We start from the raw sequence: 15,059 nt of genomic DNA on the forward strand, positions 1-15,059 counted from the left end.
TCAGAGCTGATTTATCAGGACTTTTAAGCAGGAAGTTCGGAGATGCCAACACACCTGCGTGGCCCCTGCATTCCTAGAGGTGTCGTCACATCCTCCTTGGCCTGCCCAGGGTGTGGCACCCCTGTTCTTGGGTTTTCCTTTCTAGAGAGGGCCAGGCTAGAGCTCCCTGTATCTCCTCAGTTGAATTTGCGCATGTGCTTGGGTTGTATGAGGAAGGAATGTGGGGAAATCATTTGAATTGACAAAGCTGTTGTGGAGGAGGGAGCCCTTTCATTCCGGGAGATGTTAGAACCAGCTGTAAATCTGTATACTGGGCCTCAATTTCACCCTCGCTCGGGACGCACAAAGGCCCAGAGAAACAGCCTAGAGAGGATCTGTATTCCTCTGCCTCTGGTTTGAAGCCTGACTCTAATCTCATTTCTGCCACCCTCCCTCCCCTCCCCCAAATCCTCAAGCTAAAGCTGCCCAAGCCCTACATGTGGATGAAAAGCTAGTCCCATGCCTGGGAGAATTAAGACTCAGTGGGCTAGAAAAATTAGGTGAAAATCTGACAAGGCTCCATAAATTAGAGGTACCCTAAATCATTAGTCCGGAGTGGGGGAAGGCAGAGAACCACACCCATGCACTGCCTGGCCTCTCTGGCCACGTCCGCCCCCGCAGAGCAGTTAGTGAAGGGTATGTTCCTGCTTTATCTGCTGCCTAACCCTTTCGGTTCTACAAACACCCTGTTATGCTTCTTTGAAATCTATCTTGTGAGTTGGAGTTTGTAATTTTCCATAATTAATTTTTTAAATCTGCATTTTGTATAATAATACATCTTTCTTTCTTTCTTCCTCCAAGTCCCGAGGGAGAAGTGACCCGAAGTCATAGAATGTGGGAAAAGTTTATTTTCAAGGAATTTCTCTTGCCAGCTCTTTTTCTCCTTGATTGCTCAAGTTCCAGTTTTGATGGGGCTGGTTAATAATTCTTTGAAAAAGAGCCGAAGAGTCTATTTATGAATCTTGGGCTACTCACTGAAGCATTTTAAGCCCTTTAGCAGAGGTGGAATTAAGTCACATGATCTGTTTTTCGGTTAATAGCTTATAATACTTCACTCGTTTGTATGTGGGGCTGGGGTGGTGGGTTCACAGGGAAACAAACGGATTATTTCCTGTGGTCTTTAAGAAGCTAAGTCCCTTTTTAGGTAAAAACCCATCCTCATGGCAGGGCAGCATGGGCCAGGCGCTGTACCTGTGGCTTGGTCAGGCCCGTACTTTGCTTTTTGACCTTTTTTCCTCTCTGGGACTTGATTTCTCCATCTGTACGAGCCGGCGGTGGATGAGATCATCTCCATGGCCCCTTCCAGCTCTAACAATATATAGCTCCCCAGGGATAATAGAGACTGAAAGTTATTTCAGCATTACCAAGGAAAGAGAATCTTTCCATCAGAGTCCACAGACAGGCTGCGGTCATTGGCCAAAACACTGGAGTTCCCAGGAGGTATTGATGAAGATGATGATCGTTAACATTTATACGAGATCTGCCAGGTGCCAGGAACTGTGTGCTAAGTGCTTTCCCATGAACTAAGTAATTTTAAATTGCTGGAAGCTTTTATATCTGGAGGCACTGAATCTTCTTTGTTATTTTTGGAAACTTTTCAGTTTTGGGCATGGTACTGGGGGTCTTGTGCATGCTAGGCGAAAGCACTCTGCCATAGAACTGTACTCCTATCCCTTTTTATTTGTATTTATATCTGATTTTGAGACACATTCTCACTAAATTGCTCAGGCTAACCTCCATCATCCTACCTCCACCCCTCTAAGAGCTGGATTCACAATTATGTATCACTGCTGCCAGAGCTGGCTCGGCTTTTAGGCCAGTAGATATTCCTGTAAGGTCTTGCTCTGCTTCTTGGTGGTTAGGTGACTTTGACCCTGTTCGCTTAACCAGAGTGAAGTCAGAGCCTTCAGAGTTCTCCTGTCCTCCTCCGGGAGAGATAGCTGACAGTACCTGCCTGATCGGATTTGGGGGGCCTCATAAGAGAAGCTATGGAACTGCTTTGCAAACATCGAGGAGGGGCTTGCAAATATCAGTGATTACTATTTAGCTAATTGGGTGCCTCCCAAAGCCTTTGAAAGACATCCCTTGCAACAAAATGAAAATGTATAAAAAATATTTCTTTTTGTTTTCACGCAATGCAACTATTTAATGGCCCTCTCTCCCAGAGGCTGAAAGGCAGTCCAAAGAGGTTGTCAAGGGCAAGACTGAGGCTAGAAGACGATGTTCATGTCCTGTCTCTGCCATTTCCTAGCCATGTGACCTTGGTCAAGTCACTAACATCTATGAACTTAATCTGTAAAATGAAGATAATAAGAGAACCGATCATCTTAACTCATGTGCCAAGGGCTTGGGGCTGAGCACAGTGAGGACTCCATAAAATCACCTCATTATTTTTATTACCTCCTGGCGAAATAGAATTCATTAGTGTGCTAAGTATTTATTAAGCCTTGAGTTATGCCTGGCATGGAGGGAAAAGAGGAAAATAATAGTAAAGAGTGGAGCCATGACTCCTGGCGTCAGGCCCTTCACAGGCCACAGATCCACTGGGTCAGCCCACATTCCGTGATCGATTTCCAAGGAGCAGACCACCACACGCTAAGAGCAGGACAGAGTTCTGCCCCCAAGGAACCGCAGTCCGGTAAGTCACAGCTGGAAGTAGACTACCAGCTGTGCCCTGGACTGGTGGGTGGCACAGTGTCTAGGGGGTGGCATGCTAGCTGACCATCAGTCACATCTGTTTCTACCACCAACCAGCTGTGGAACCCTTGACACATTTTAATCTCCCCTCAGGGATGAGATGAAGATGGTAATATCTACCTTCTGTGATTTAGTCATATGTGCCAAGTGCCTATTATGTGCCAGGTAGTTAAGCAAACAATAGTTTAAAAAAAAATCAGAAGGACGAAAATCCCTCCCCTCTTACAGCTGACATTCTGGGGTGCAGAGACATGACACAGCTATATTAATTAAAATATATGTTGTTGGAGTGGTAAGAACCTTGGAGAAAATACAGCAGAGAAGGGGGATGGAAAGCCTGGGGGCTAAGGAATGAAACGAGAAAGAAACTTTAAAAATATTCTGCCATGTGGCAGGAAGCTGGGCTTGGTAGTGTAGACCTGTAGTCCGGGTTATTTGGGAGGCTGAGGCAGGAGGATTGCTTGAGCCCAGGAGTTCCAAGCTAGCCTGGGCAACATAATGAAGCAGTGTCTCTAAATAAATAGTAAGAATGAAACAGGAGGGTGGTGGAATGGCCTGAGAAGTGGGAGGAGAGCGAGCCTGCATGTGATCCCCAGCTTGGGGGAGGGGAGTCTTGGGGGCTCAGCACGGTTGTGAGAGGGAAGGAGATAAAGCCCGCGCTCGGTGCCTGGCACACGCGAGGGATCTCGGGGAAGACACCAGCTGCTATTTTAAGCCCTTGCCCCCAGCTCAGGCCTGGGTGAGAGAGAGCAGAGTGGGCGCAGGGCAGAGGAGATGACTAAGAGCCGGGGAGGGGGCCTGGAGAGTTTCCCGGGAAGTGACGGCTGGATGGGGCAGGAATGAGTGGGCGTCGCCGAGGTCGGGGCGGGGGCATTCCAGGCCCGGAGCTGCAGCCTGCAGCTGTGGGGGCGGGGAGGGGACGGGCTGCTGGCGGCTCTGGGCCGCGGGGGGCCGGGGGACCCCACTCGGGTAGAGCGAGGTGGGGAGCAGATCCTCCAGGGCAGAGGCTGGGGTGCCAGTGTGTGCCCTGGGACTTGGAGAATGTTTCAAAGCGGGGGGCGGAAAGAATCAGATTTGTGCTTTAATAAAATGTGCGGAGGGGGCAGGCGCTCCGGGCAGCAAGTTAATGAGTCTTGCAAGGCACGGCGTGATTAAAGGGCAGGGAGTGGGGTGGCCGGGAGGGCTGAGGGGGCAGGGAGGCCGCCCTTGGTTGGTCTGGGCCTTCATCTCGTCCCTGTGTAACCACCCAGGTCCAGCTGGGTGGGGGGCGAAGGCCCGGTGCTGGGCTACGCTGGGACCCAGGTGATGCCCAAGGGATTTCGATTTTAGGGGTGGAAGGAGAAAGCGGGGAAGGGGCTTAGTGGGGGCTGCAGAGGACCAGCCCAGCAAAGGAGTCACCACCTCCCAGGTGGCTGTGCGGGCGGCAGCTTCCCAGGCTGCGCTCAGTATCTTGCGAGAGACACTGGACTCGTTGGTGTGCAACTTAAACTTCTGGTTTTTAAAAGTTAGCAATGGATCAGATGAGGTGCAGTGACGGAATGAGTGGCGCCTGCGCGCCCACGGATGTTCCACTCGGGACAGACTGTGGGAAAAACTGAGGAACGCCTATGAGGCCTGCATCTCCCAGGAATGCCAGCAACTCAGGAGGCTGAGGCAGGAGCATCAAAAGTTCCAGCTCAGTTTAGGCAACTTAGTGATCCTGCCTGAGACCTAGTCTCAAAATAAAAAAGAGCTTGGAATGTTGCCTAGTGTGAAGCCCTGGGTTCTATGCCTAGTACCACAAAAATAAAATACTAAAAAATAAGCTAAGGGTGGTGGTTCACACCTGTAATCCCAGCACTTGGGAGGCTGAGGCAGGAGGATCACTTAGAGTTAATTTAAAATTAGTCTGGACTACATAGCGAGACCTTGTTTTTTTTAAAAAAAGAGAACTTGTCTCAAATTAAACAACAGAAGACATGGCTCAGTGCAAAGGCCTGGGATTCAATCTTCAGTATCAGAAAAAAAAATAACATTAAAGCATAGCTGGCAGAAATGAAGATGAGAGAAACCACCCAGGAGAGAGATGGTGAGCCTGGGAAGTAGCTCGGCAGAGGATGAGCAGATGGGAAGAGAAGAACCCGAAGGGTTGTTGGGAAGCCTTGGAGGACAACACTGGGATGGTGGGGAGGCACCATTTGACAGAGCTCACTGAGCAAGCTCGCAAGCCTCTTCCAGATATTATGTCTTTGGCCAGGGTCCCCCCAAGGCCACCCCGGGTCTGGTGTGGGGCCTGGGACCTGTAATTATCATGTGCATCCTGGTGGTCCTTGCCCTGGACTGAGTCTGGAGCAGGCGGAGGATGCAGGTCCTCAGGGCTCGATGCAGGCTCTGGCCCGGAGCAGGGTGGGTGTTTGGAGACAGAGTTGAGGTGAGCCCGTTTGCAGACAGGACTGTCCTGGAAGGGCCCACAGACCACTGTGAAGGGCTGGGCTTGGCTTGTGGTCTGCTCTGCCAGGGCTGCTGTAACAAAATACAGAGGCCCCTCGACTCACGAGGGAGGTCCCATCCTCGTAAATCTATTGGAAGTTGGAAATACCGCAAGTGGAAAATGTATTTAATACATCTAGCCGGCTGCACATCCTCACAAACTTAGCAACACAAACGCTCTAGGGTGTCAGCTGTCCCCCCTCATGGCTTGGGGCTCACTGAGGAAGATGAAACTCTAAGGCCCAAGGATGATGTACCAAGAGATGTGTGCCCGGTGGTGGCTCTGAGACACGGGCTGTTCCACGCCTCTCTCTGAGGCTGCAGGTAGTTGCCAGAGATCAATCCTTGGCTCGCAGCTGAGTCACCCCTGCCTCGTCCTCTGTCATCATGTGATGTGTTCCCACTGTGTGTGTATCTGTCTCTGTATCTGTTTGTATAAGTATGTGGATTTAGGGCTCACCCGAATGACCTCATCTTAATGTCATATCTGTAAAACCCCTATTTCCATAAAAGGTCACAGCCATAAAAGGTGCTGGGGGTTAAGCCCGCCACATACTCTTCTTGGGAGTAGGATTCAACCTATGATGGGGACAGACTGGTAGAGTAGCGATACTAATCATAGCAGCCAGGTACAGTGCCTGACACCTGTCATCCGAGCTACCTTGGAAACTGAGGCAGGAGGATTGCAAATTCAAGGCCAGCCCAGGCAACTTTAACGCTGTCTCAAAACTCAAATGAAACTAAACCAAAACAAACTTTACCATGAAACAACCACCACCACAGCAAAAACTGAGGCTGTAGCTCAGGGATAGAGCACTTGCCTAGCATGCTTGAGGCCCCGAGTTTAGTCCTTAACACTGAAAAAAGAACAAAGAATCCTAGCAGCTGCCAACCCTGCATGTCACAGCATTCCATGCTCACAGCTACTTGGCCTGCGAGCACTGTGTTTCTGTTCTTCACAAGAGCAGGCCAAGCTGGAAGAGGAGGAGCACCTGGCTCCAGGCCATGGAGCTTGTCATCAGGGCAGGATGTTGGCCAGAAAGCAGAGCTGGGACAAGGGAGGGAGAGGAGGCAGCTAGTGCTAGCTTGGAGCACAGGCTCCGGGGCCATACTTGGCTTCCAGTCCTGGGCCGGTGCTAGAAGCAGGCCCACCCCTCGGAACTCCCGCTTCCGCAGCTGTGATATGTGGTACCTCTCCCTCGGCTTTTGTGTGGATCCAATGAGATGTTTGTAAAGGGTTTGTTGTGGGGCCTCCTGCTTCGCAGGTCCTCAAAAAGCTGCCCTGCGTGTGTTAGTGTAGCACAGTAGTGGGGCATTTGCCTAACATGTGTGGGGCCTGAATTCCCCACAAACACACAAACAGCCAGGTATAGTGGCAGGTGCCTGTCTGTAATCCCAGCTACTCCCGAGGCTGGGGCAGGATTATTGCAAGTTCAAGGGCAAAGTGGGCAACTTGGTGAGACCCTGTCTCAAAATAATTAAGTAAAGTAAAGTGAATTGAACTAAACTAAACCAAACTAAACTAAAGCCAGGCGTGATGGCACCCATCTCTAATCCCAGCACTCGGGAGGCTGAGGCAGGAGGATCATCAAGATGTCAAGGCCAGTTTAGGCTACTTAGTGAGTTCAAAGCTAGCCTGCACTGCATAGCAAGACCTTGACATAAAATAAAATAAAATAAAATAAAATAAAGGGGTTGGCTATGTAGCTTAGTGATCCAGTGCTTGCCTAGCAAATGAGGCCCTGGGTCCAACCCTCAGTGTTGGGGAAAAGAGAGACAGGGAGAGACAGATGATTCATTAGATAAACAAGAAACCTCCTTAGATATCAACCCAGGGGAAGTGGGGCTCCTTTCACTGTTTCCTCCTTTTTCCTCTGTCATTTGCATTTTAACCTTTGCATTACATGTTATCTGCAAGTTGAGGAAGATGAAAGAGCCACAGGGCTTGTTCAACAGCTCCTTGCCAGGGACCCAATAAAAATTCTCTTCATGTTTATCTCAGGACTGGTCAGAAACTTTTTTTTTTTAGAGACAAGGTCTCTAGGTAGCTCAAACTGACCTGGAACTTGGCATCCTCCTGCCTCAGCCTCCCAAGTGCTGAGATTATAGGTGTGTATCACCATGGGGACTGTGACTCAGAAACATTTATTGGGGAGTTTTGGAGGAGGAGGTGTGGTGTCCATCTCAAGGGTCAGGCAGGAATAAAAGGCCCATTGTGGGCCCTACGCAGTGGGCAGTGGGGAAAGAAGGAGGGGCATAGCAACAAGTGCAAGGGATGGAGGAGGCTGGGGTGGCCACGGCGGCAACAGCTAAAGCTGGGACAGTGTCAGACACGCAGGTGCCCATCCAGAAGGCGGCACACATTGGCTCCTTTCCGAGGAAGCAGGTCTGCTCTTACAGTCGCCTTCCCTAGTTGTACCCTTCAGTCCCCACAGACCCTGTTTCATCTTCCCCAAATTCTGTGGGCAGAGGTTCTGCTCACGTTCTCAGTATACAGATCTGGAAGTGCAGGCACAGAGAGGGTAAGTGACTCAACTAGCCTGCCGTGGGTGAGCAGCAGAGCTGCCTCCAGTCCTGGGTAGGAGACCTCACCTGTCCACGTTGCCCTCTGTAATTCTTGGTTTAAAATTATCTCTTCCTTTGCCAGGTATGGTGGTATACACCTGTAACCCTGGCACTCAGGAGGCCGAGGCAGGAGGATCACAAATTTAAGGTCAGTCTGGAATACATAGTGACAAAAAATCATTTATTTCTTCATGCATTTTGGTGGGGAGGGGAGTAACGGGGATTGAACCCAGGGCCTTTGCACTGAGCTGCATTCCCAGCCCATTTTTATTTTTTATAAAAGAGTCTTATAGAGTTACTATCATGGTTGGTTGCTTGTGTCAACGTGAGAAGTTTAGAAGTTTAACCTATTGGTTCAGCAATTTTACAGCCTAGGGTGTAGAGGATCTGCCCTAGGGCAGCTCATCGCAATGACAATGTGGAGGGGAAAGGCAAAAGGATGGACTTGCTTCTGTCCTTTGGAGGAGCTCTAGTCTTTGCCTTCAGTTTGGATGTCATCTCCTGGCTTCCAGTGCAGATTCTTTGGCTTTCACCTGGATCCTTCAGCATTCTGGAATAGATTCTTCAGTCTTTCCTTGCAGACCCATTGGCCTCCTGATACGGACTTGCAGTGAACTCCAGATCGTGGACTAAAACCTTCAGCCTCCAGGGTGCAGATGCCCTCTGCACATCTCCTCATTCAGCTCTGTAACTGACCATCATAAGCCAAGAGTTTGCATAGTTTCTTACACATTTGTATATTTTGGGTTATATCTGTTTCTTTAGTAGAACCCTGACACAGTCACTATGTTGCCTAGGCTGGGGTTCAATTTAGAATCCTTCTGCCTCAGCCTCCCAGAGTGATAGGATTATATTTGTTCACCTCCGTACCTGGCTGAAATACATCATTTTTGTTGAGAGCCAAAAGCATCCCTGTGTCTTGCCCCTGCCCCAGACAATCCTACAGGTAAGAAGCCAGCTGAGAATCAGGTTGCAAGGCTCCTTGCCTTGCAGGAGGCATCTAGAAATGCGACACCCTCCAGGGCATTCACCCCCCAGCCCCCGGATCTGATCCAAATTCCTCCTGGGAGTTTTCATGGAGGAGAGAGATGGTTAAGCATGGAGAAGAGTTTCCAAAATGAAAATAAACCAACAAACAACCCCAGCTTGCTCGTGGGGATCCAGTGACTTAGTCTTACTGAGTTCCACCTTAAGGAGGAGAAAACAAAATCATTTATAGAAATCTTCTGTTTCCTCAGGAGACATTTAAGAAGTGAACATATTTTTTAAAAATCCCAAGGAGTGCCAAGTTTATGTAAAATTATACCAGTGGTGACAGAGGCTCGGGCACAACAACGAAGCCAGCCAGAGGATACTTGTGTTTTGACGGTCTTGGGACTCAAGCTCAAGCCCAGAAACCAAGAGCCTGAAGGCAGCTTGATGGGGTGGCTGCTGGGAGTCTCGTGCTGGGAGTGGCACTGCGTCTGAGCTGGACAGCGTGGACAGGCACCTCACCTCTCTGGCTCATGTTTCTCAGATGGGACACAGACGGGCCACACCAGAGGGCTGAGACTGTCACCATGGTGGGGTTGCAGCTGGATGCTGAGCCTAGCATGTGCGGGGCTATGGGTCCCAGCTTGTAAATATCTCACCCGAGGCTGTTCTGGCCCATGGCAAGTGCTGACTAAATGAATGGTCTCTGGGAGTGACCAGTCTGTGCGTCTCCATTTTGGTCTGATTCGCAAGAGCTCAAACTAGTGTTTATCCAGGCTGGCTCTCCACACCCATTCTGTCATAGAATCCTTACACTGCCCCAGGCAATTTTTTTTAAAGACAGGTTCTCACTATGTAGCCCAGGATGGGCTCAAACTCACTGCGATCCTCCTGCCTCAGCCTCCTGAATGCTGAAATTACAGGTTTGTGCCACCACTCCAAGCTGGTTTTGGTTTTTGAAATGGAGTCTTGCTATGTAACCCAGGCTGGTTCTGAATTTAGTATGTAACCCAGGTTGGTACTGAATTCATGATCCTCTTGCTGCCTTGGGCTCCTCAGTGCTGAGATTATAGGTGTGTGCCACCCTGCCAGGCTATCCTAGGTCTGCTATTATTATTCCATTTATAGATGTGGAGCCTGAGATTTAAGAGGCTGAGATGTGGCTGGGGGGACACAGGTTAGCGTGTGATCTTGATCCCCAGGGCAGGTGGATGAGGAAGACAGTTCGCCCTAAAGATCCATGCAGAGAAATAGGGGAAGGCTTGGCCTAGGACCCAGATCTATCCTGACTCTCTACTGAACAACTTTGCAGGGTAGAGTATATTTATTTTTTTAATCAGATGGCATTTTTCTAATTCCAGATCTGTTTGTTTCTGGAAAGTGGCGTGGAAATTTCCAAAAAGCAGCGAGGTGTGGCTGACTGGCTTCCTGGTTGGGGAGGATTTTTCTTCATTTGGAGGCAAACACTTCAGGTGGAGGAGGAGGGAGTGTCCCACCCAGCCGGGCCTTCCCAGCAAGCGGGAGGGCCTCTGAATCCTGCTCACCCCCAGATCTTGTCACCCCAAGTGAAGGGTGTCCAGAATCTTCCACTTAGAACACCAGAACTTAACATAGGGCTTCGCTTGTGGCCCGTGTTCCCGCTGACGCTCAGACGGGCAGGGAGAATAGTTATCTTGGTCCATTAAAATCACCTGTGTGTTGGGAGCCGTGGCACTGTCAAGTCATCAGACGCGGTGATTGCGAGGCCTGTGGGAAAGTACAAAAGCCTGGGCTAGATTACCCCTCTCATCGAGCCCGCCTGTGTGGCACCTGTTTCTTATCACCCCACTAAGTTCCCGCCTCACAGGGTAGTCTGCCTAGCTATTAATCCTATATATAGCCAGTGCCTCCACCCCCGAGAGAGAGAGAGAGAGAGAAGCACGAAAGGAGCCGCGGGGAGCGGACCAGAGGAGGCTTCGGAGCGAAGCACAAAAGGAGCCGCGGGGAGCGGACCGGTAGAGGCTTCGGGGCAGGCTGTACGCGGAGAAGGAAAATAAAAGAAAAGGTTGTCCACCGCCAGACTTTGTCGTGTGTCCTTCCTGCCGGCCGGGAGCTCGGACACCGACATTTGGTGGCCCGCCCGGGGATTGATCAACCCCGAGACGCGGTGGTGGACTGCATTCTCCTACACAGTGCTGCAGCTGCAGGACAGGTGAGTAGAGGATAAGCCTGGGCCCTGGGTGGCGCGCACCTACAGGGTTTGTAGACTCCTCTCAACCTCACGCGTAAGTGGCGGGTTTCTTGGGCCTCACGCGGTGAGTATGAAACATAACACCAGAACTTAAGGTAATAAAAGAGTGTAAAACATAAACATAGAAGTAAAAATAACAGAAGATATATTAAAAATGGGAAACATGCCAAGTAAAGATACACAGCCTTGGTGTTGGTCCTTCGGAGACTCCTAAAGTCCAAGGACCTCAAGGTGGGGCGTAAGACTTTAGAAAATTTCCTTGCAGAGATTGACAGCTTTGCTCCCTGGTTTCTGCCTACAGGGCATGTAAACCTGCCCTCCTGGGAAAAGTTGGGCAGAGACCTTTCCCTAGCAGAGCGGGAGGGTAGAGCTTCAGTCTCTGCTCGTCCGTTGTGGGAAATGATACACACGTGCCTAAAGAGTGAGGGTAGTTACGGGGGGAGCTCTCAAGAACTTGTAGAAGTACGCGAGGTGTTTGAACAGGCACAGTCAGGAAGCTCCCGAGAAGGGTCCGTCAAGGAGGGCAGAGATACAAAAGAGGAAGCCGAGGCGCGGTTTGTGTCTTTCCGCAGGAATCGGGACGAGAGCCAATGTGGGTCCCAGAGAGGTTGACGCGACAAGTCCCTCGACTGAAGATCAGGCCTGTTCCACCAGAGGCCAACCGCAGACCCAACAACAAGATGAGCCCTAAAAGAACTGCAGGACAATCCCTTTTTGGGGGCCTGGAACGGCTTGCTCCCCTATGTGCTACCCTTGTATACGCATGGCTCGCTCGCATGGCCTACGACCGCGTTTAAAAGTGACAGGCTTCCCACATTCTCCTCCCTAGACAACAACATGTAGCAGGGTGGATGAGTCAATGACGGGTAAGAGCGTGCCTCCCCAGCACGACTCAACCTAAGCCAGGCCCTACCCCGTTCCGCTCGAAAGCCGCTGGATTGTTAGATAAATTTCTCTCCGAGGGGATTCGTGGAGAGAAATGAGTGCATGCCTATGTGCAACCAGGTTCCGTCCGGTTCATTCCTGGCCCTAGAAAAAAGGACGAGGGCCTCAGGGCCTTGGTGGACCCTGGGACGGCCGACCAGGGTCTACGCTAAGGGCCTACGGTGGGCCTCAGTTCAGGGCATAGGCCTCTGCACTCTATCCAGGACGGGCTGCGATGCGCGTATTCATTTAAAATAAAATAGGGGGAGATGTTGGGAGCCGTGGCACTGTCAAGTCATCAGACGCGGTGATTGCGAGGCCTGTGGGAAAGTACAAAAGCCTGGGCTAGATTACCCCTCTCATCGAGCCCGCCTGTGTGGCACCTGTTTCTTATCACCCCACTAAGTTCCCGCCTCACAGGGTAGTCTGCCTAGCTATTAATCCTATATATAGCCAGTGCCTCCACCCCCGAGAGAGAGAGAGAGAGAGAAGCACGAAAGGAGCCGCGGGGAGCGGACCAGAGGAGGCTTCGGAGCGAAGCACAAAAGGAGCCGCGGGGAGCGGACCGGTAGAGGCTTCGGGGCAGGCTGTACGCGGAGAAGGAAAATAAAAGAAAAGGTTGTCCACCGCCAGACTTTGTCGTGTGTCCTTCCTGCCGGCCGGGAGCTCGGACACCGACACCTGTGTCTTTTTTTTTTTTAACAAGAGGAAAAAAATAATAAAACTGAGTTTCAAAACAGGTTAGTAGGAGAGTTACAAGAATTAATACATTACATATTGTTGTTTTTGTACTAGTTACTAGAGTACACGATGGTATCTTGTCTGAACAGTATTAGCACAAAACTTTTTTCAATGAACTAAGAGGAATTAGTTGTATAACTATCCTAACTACCTTGTGTATAAATATGTTTTTTTCTTTTTCCCTTCCTTCCTTTCCCCTTCCCCCACTGCAGTTTTTCTTTCCTTTTGAACAGTTTCTTCCCAGTTCACAAAATCTACTGTACATTTTAGAGCTCCTTTTCTTGTTTGGTTTCTTACACTAGTGAGACAATACATGTTTCCACATAAGGGTCTGATTTATTTCACTTATGAATATGGTCTCGAGTTGCAACCATTTACCTATGAAAGTCTCTACTTTATCCTTCTTTATAGCAAGTAGTACTCTGTTGTTTAAAAAAAAAAAAAAAAAGCCCCCACAGCCGGGTATGGTGGCCAACACGTGGTAATGCCAACACTCAGGAGGCTGAGGCTGAGTTTGAGACCAGTCTGGGCTACAAAGTGAGCTCAAGCCCAGCCTGAACTGCATAGCGAGACCCTGTCTCAAAAAGACAGGAAAAAAACCCCCACATCTTCTTCACTTGATCTTAGCCAAAAGGCCGAGAAGCGATCCACCCCACCACATCTTTATCCATTCTTCAGTTGATGGGCATTTGGGTTGTTTCCACGATCTGTGCCACTATAAGCATGAGTGTGCAAGTATTGCTGTGGTACGATTCTGGGAAGATATCCAGAAGGGTCACCTGAGTCACAGCAGCAGCAGCAAAGAGTTCTTTGTGTTTAGGTACAGCCCTTGCTGGTGAGCTGTCCTTATTGGTCAGTTCCATTATTTTGGGGGAAAGTTTCCTCAGTTATATCATTAAAATCAAGGGCATGAAGCTGGGGGTGCACAGCTGTGATCCCAGTCCCTTAAAGGCTGAAGCAGGAGGCTCCTGAGTTCAAGGACAGCCTGGGCTACATAGTGAGATCCGATCTCTGAACCAAAACACACCAGAAGTTCGCAATGAGTGTAAGCTGGACTGCAAATGTGTACTAATAAAGTTCAAAATTCAAAACAAACATGCACACACACACACACACACATACACACACACACACACACACACACACTCAGTGATGAGGGAGGAAGACTGCAAGTTTGAGCCCAGCTGGATGACTTATCTAGACCCTATTTCAAAATTTAAAAATCTTTTAACAGGCCCGGGGTCAATCCTCAGTACTGCAAAGAAATGAATGACTTCAATATATCCAATCAGGAGTGTGGGGGTTCAGCGATGTCATGGAAGCTGGTCATCGACATCAAGTCCTGAACGCTCAGCCTTTGAGTGACTGCTTGAGAAGTCCAGACCCTGTGCATTTCTCTCCCTGTGGCTCACTTTTGCTTGTTAACCCAGACATTTATTCAGGGGCTTATTGGAGAACTCAACCCTCTCCAGCTTTCCAAAGCTGCTCACGGATGCAGCACTAAAAGACCACTTTTAAAAACTTACAGTTTTCCATTCCAGACTGGTATGTAGATTATAGTAAAAAGTTCCTACTAGGAACATGAAACTAAAAAAAAAAAAACTTCAAAGACATACAAAATACAGAGCCCATTTTATTTTTCATTTTTGGTGTTAGGGACAGAACCCAGGACCTCAGGAAGGCCGGGTACCCGCTCTACTGGTGAGCCGCTGCCCGAGCCCCAAATGGAAGCTTTTTACTCTGAGTTTCACCAGATCTTGAGATTGCAGGTTTTGAGCAGCCTTGTGCTTCAGGACAGTTTTGCTGCAGTGTATAAATGACCTCAGGTCTTGGTAGGAGATCCCAAAGACAGGAATACAAATAGTTTTGTGGGAACACATAGGTTCGATCATATATATAGTAGAAAGAGCGTTAAAAATTAGAGTCTGGGGGTCTCAGTTTTCCTCACCTGCACCACTTTAGATTGCTGGCTGTAGGTAAAGCACAGAGCACTAGACACAACTGAATCTGAGGGAAATTATGCAAATGTCTCATCCTCAATTTTTTTGGTGGGGCAGGGTCTGGCTATATTGCCCAAGATGTGTTCTGTTTTGTTTTGTTTTGTTGATTTTTTGAAACAGAGTCTCACTGTGTACCTCAGACTGGCCCTGAACTCACTATGTAACCAAGGCTGGCCTCACACTTGCAGTGATCCTCCTGCCTCAGCTTCATGAGTGCTGGGATTACAGACGTGCACCACTGCACTGGAGTCAGACCGTGATCCCAGGTAGGTACCACCATAGTCAGCTTCATTATCAAGTAGTTTAAGATTCTGGGGCATGATGGTCAGCACTCTGTACTCAAACTACTTGAATGAGATCCATGTGGACTTACTTTATGTACCATTTTATAGATGCAAATAATTTTAACTATATAAATAAAG

At 49.3% G+C, this 15,059-nt stretch overlaps 1 long non-coding RNA gene across 1 annotated transcript; it reads left to right on the forward strand.

Moving 5' to 3' along the window:
• Positions 1-1,850: 1,850 nt before the first annotated feature.
• LOC134475969 (uncharacterized) lies at positions 1,851-12,640 on the forward strand. Its single transcript, XR_010047317.1, has 3 exons — positions 1,851-2,677; positions 7,853-7,918; positions 10,104-12,640. It is a non-coding gene; the product is annotated as an uncharacterized LOC134475969 (long non-coding RNA).
• The last annotated feature ends 2,419 nt before the right edge of the window (positions 12,641-15,059 follow it).

This window comes from Cavia porcellus, unplaced genomic scaffold (assembly GCF_034190915.1).
Source record: "Cavia porcellus strain 051 isolate PalLab524CR breed Dunkin Hartley unplaced genomic scaffold, mCavPor4.1 scaffold_5, whole genome shotgun sequence".
Lineage (NCBI taxonomy): Eukaryota > Metazoa > Chordata > Mammalia > Rodentia > Caviidae > Cavia > Cavia porcellus.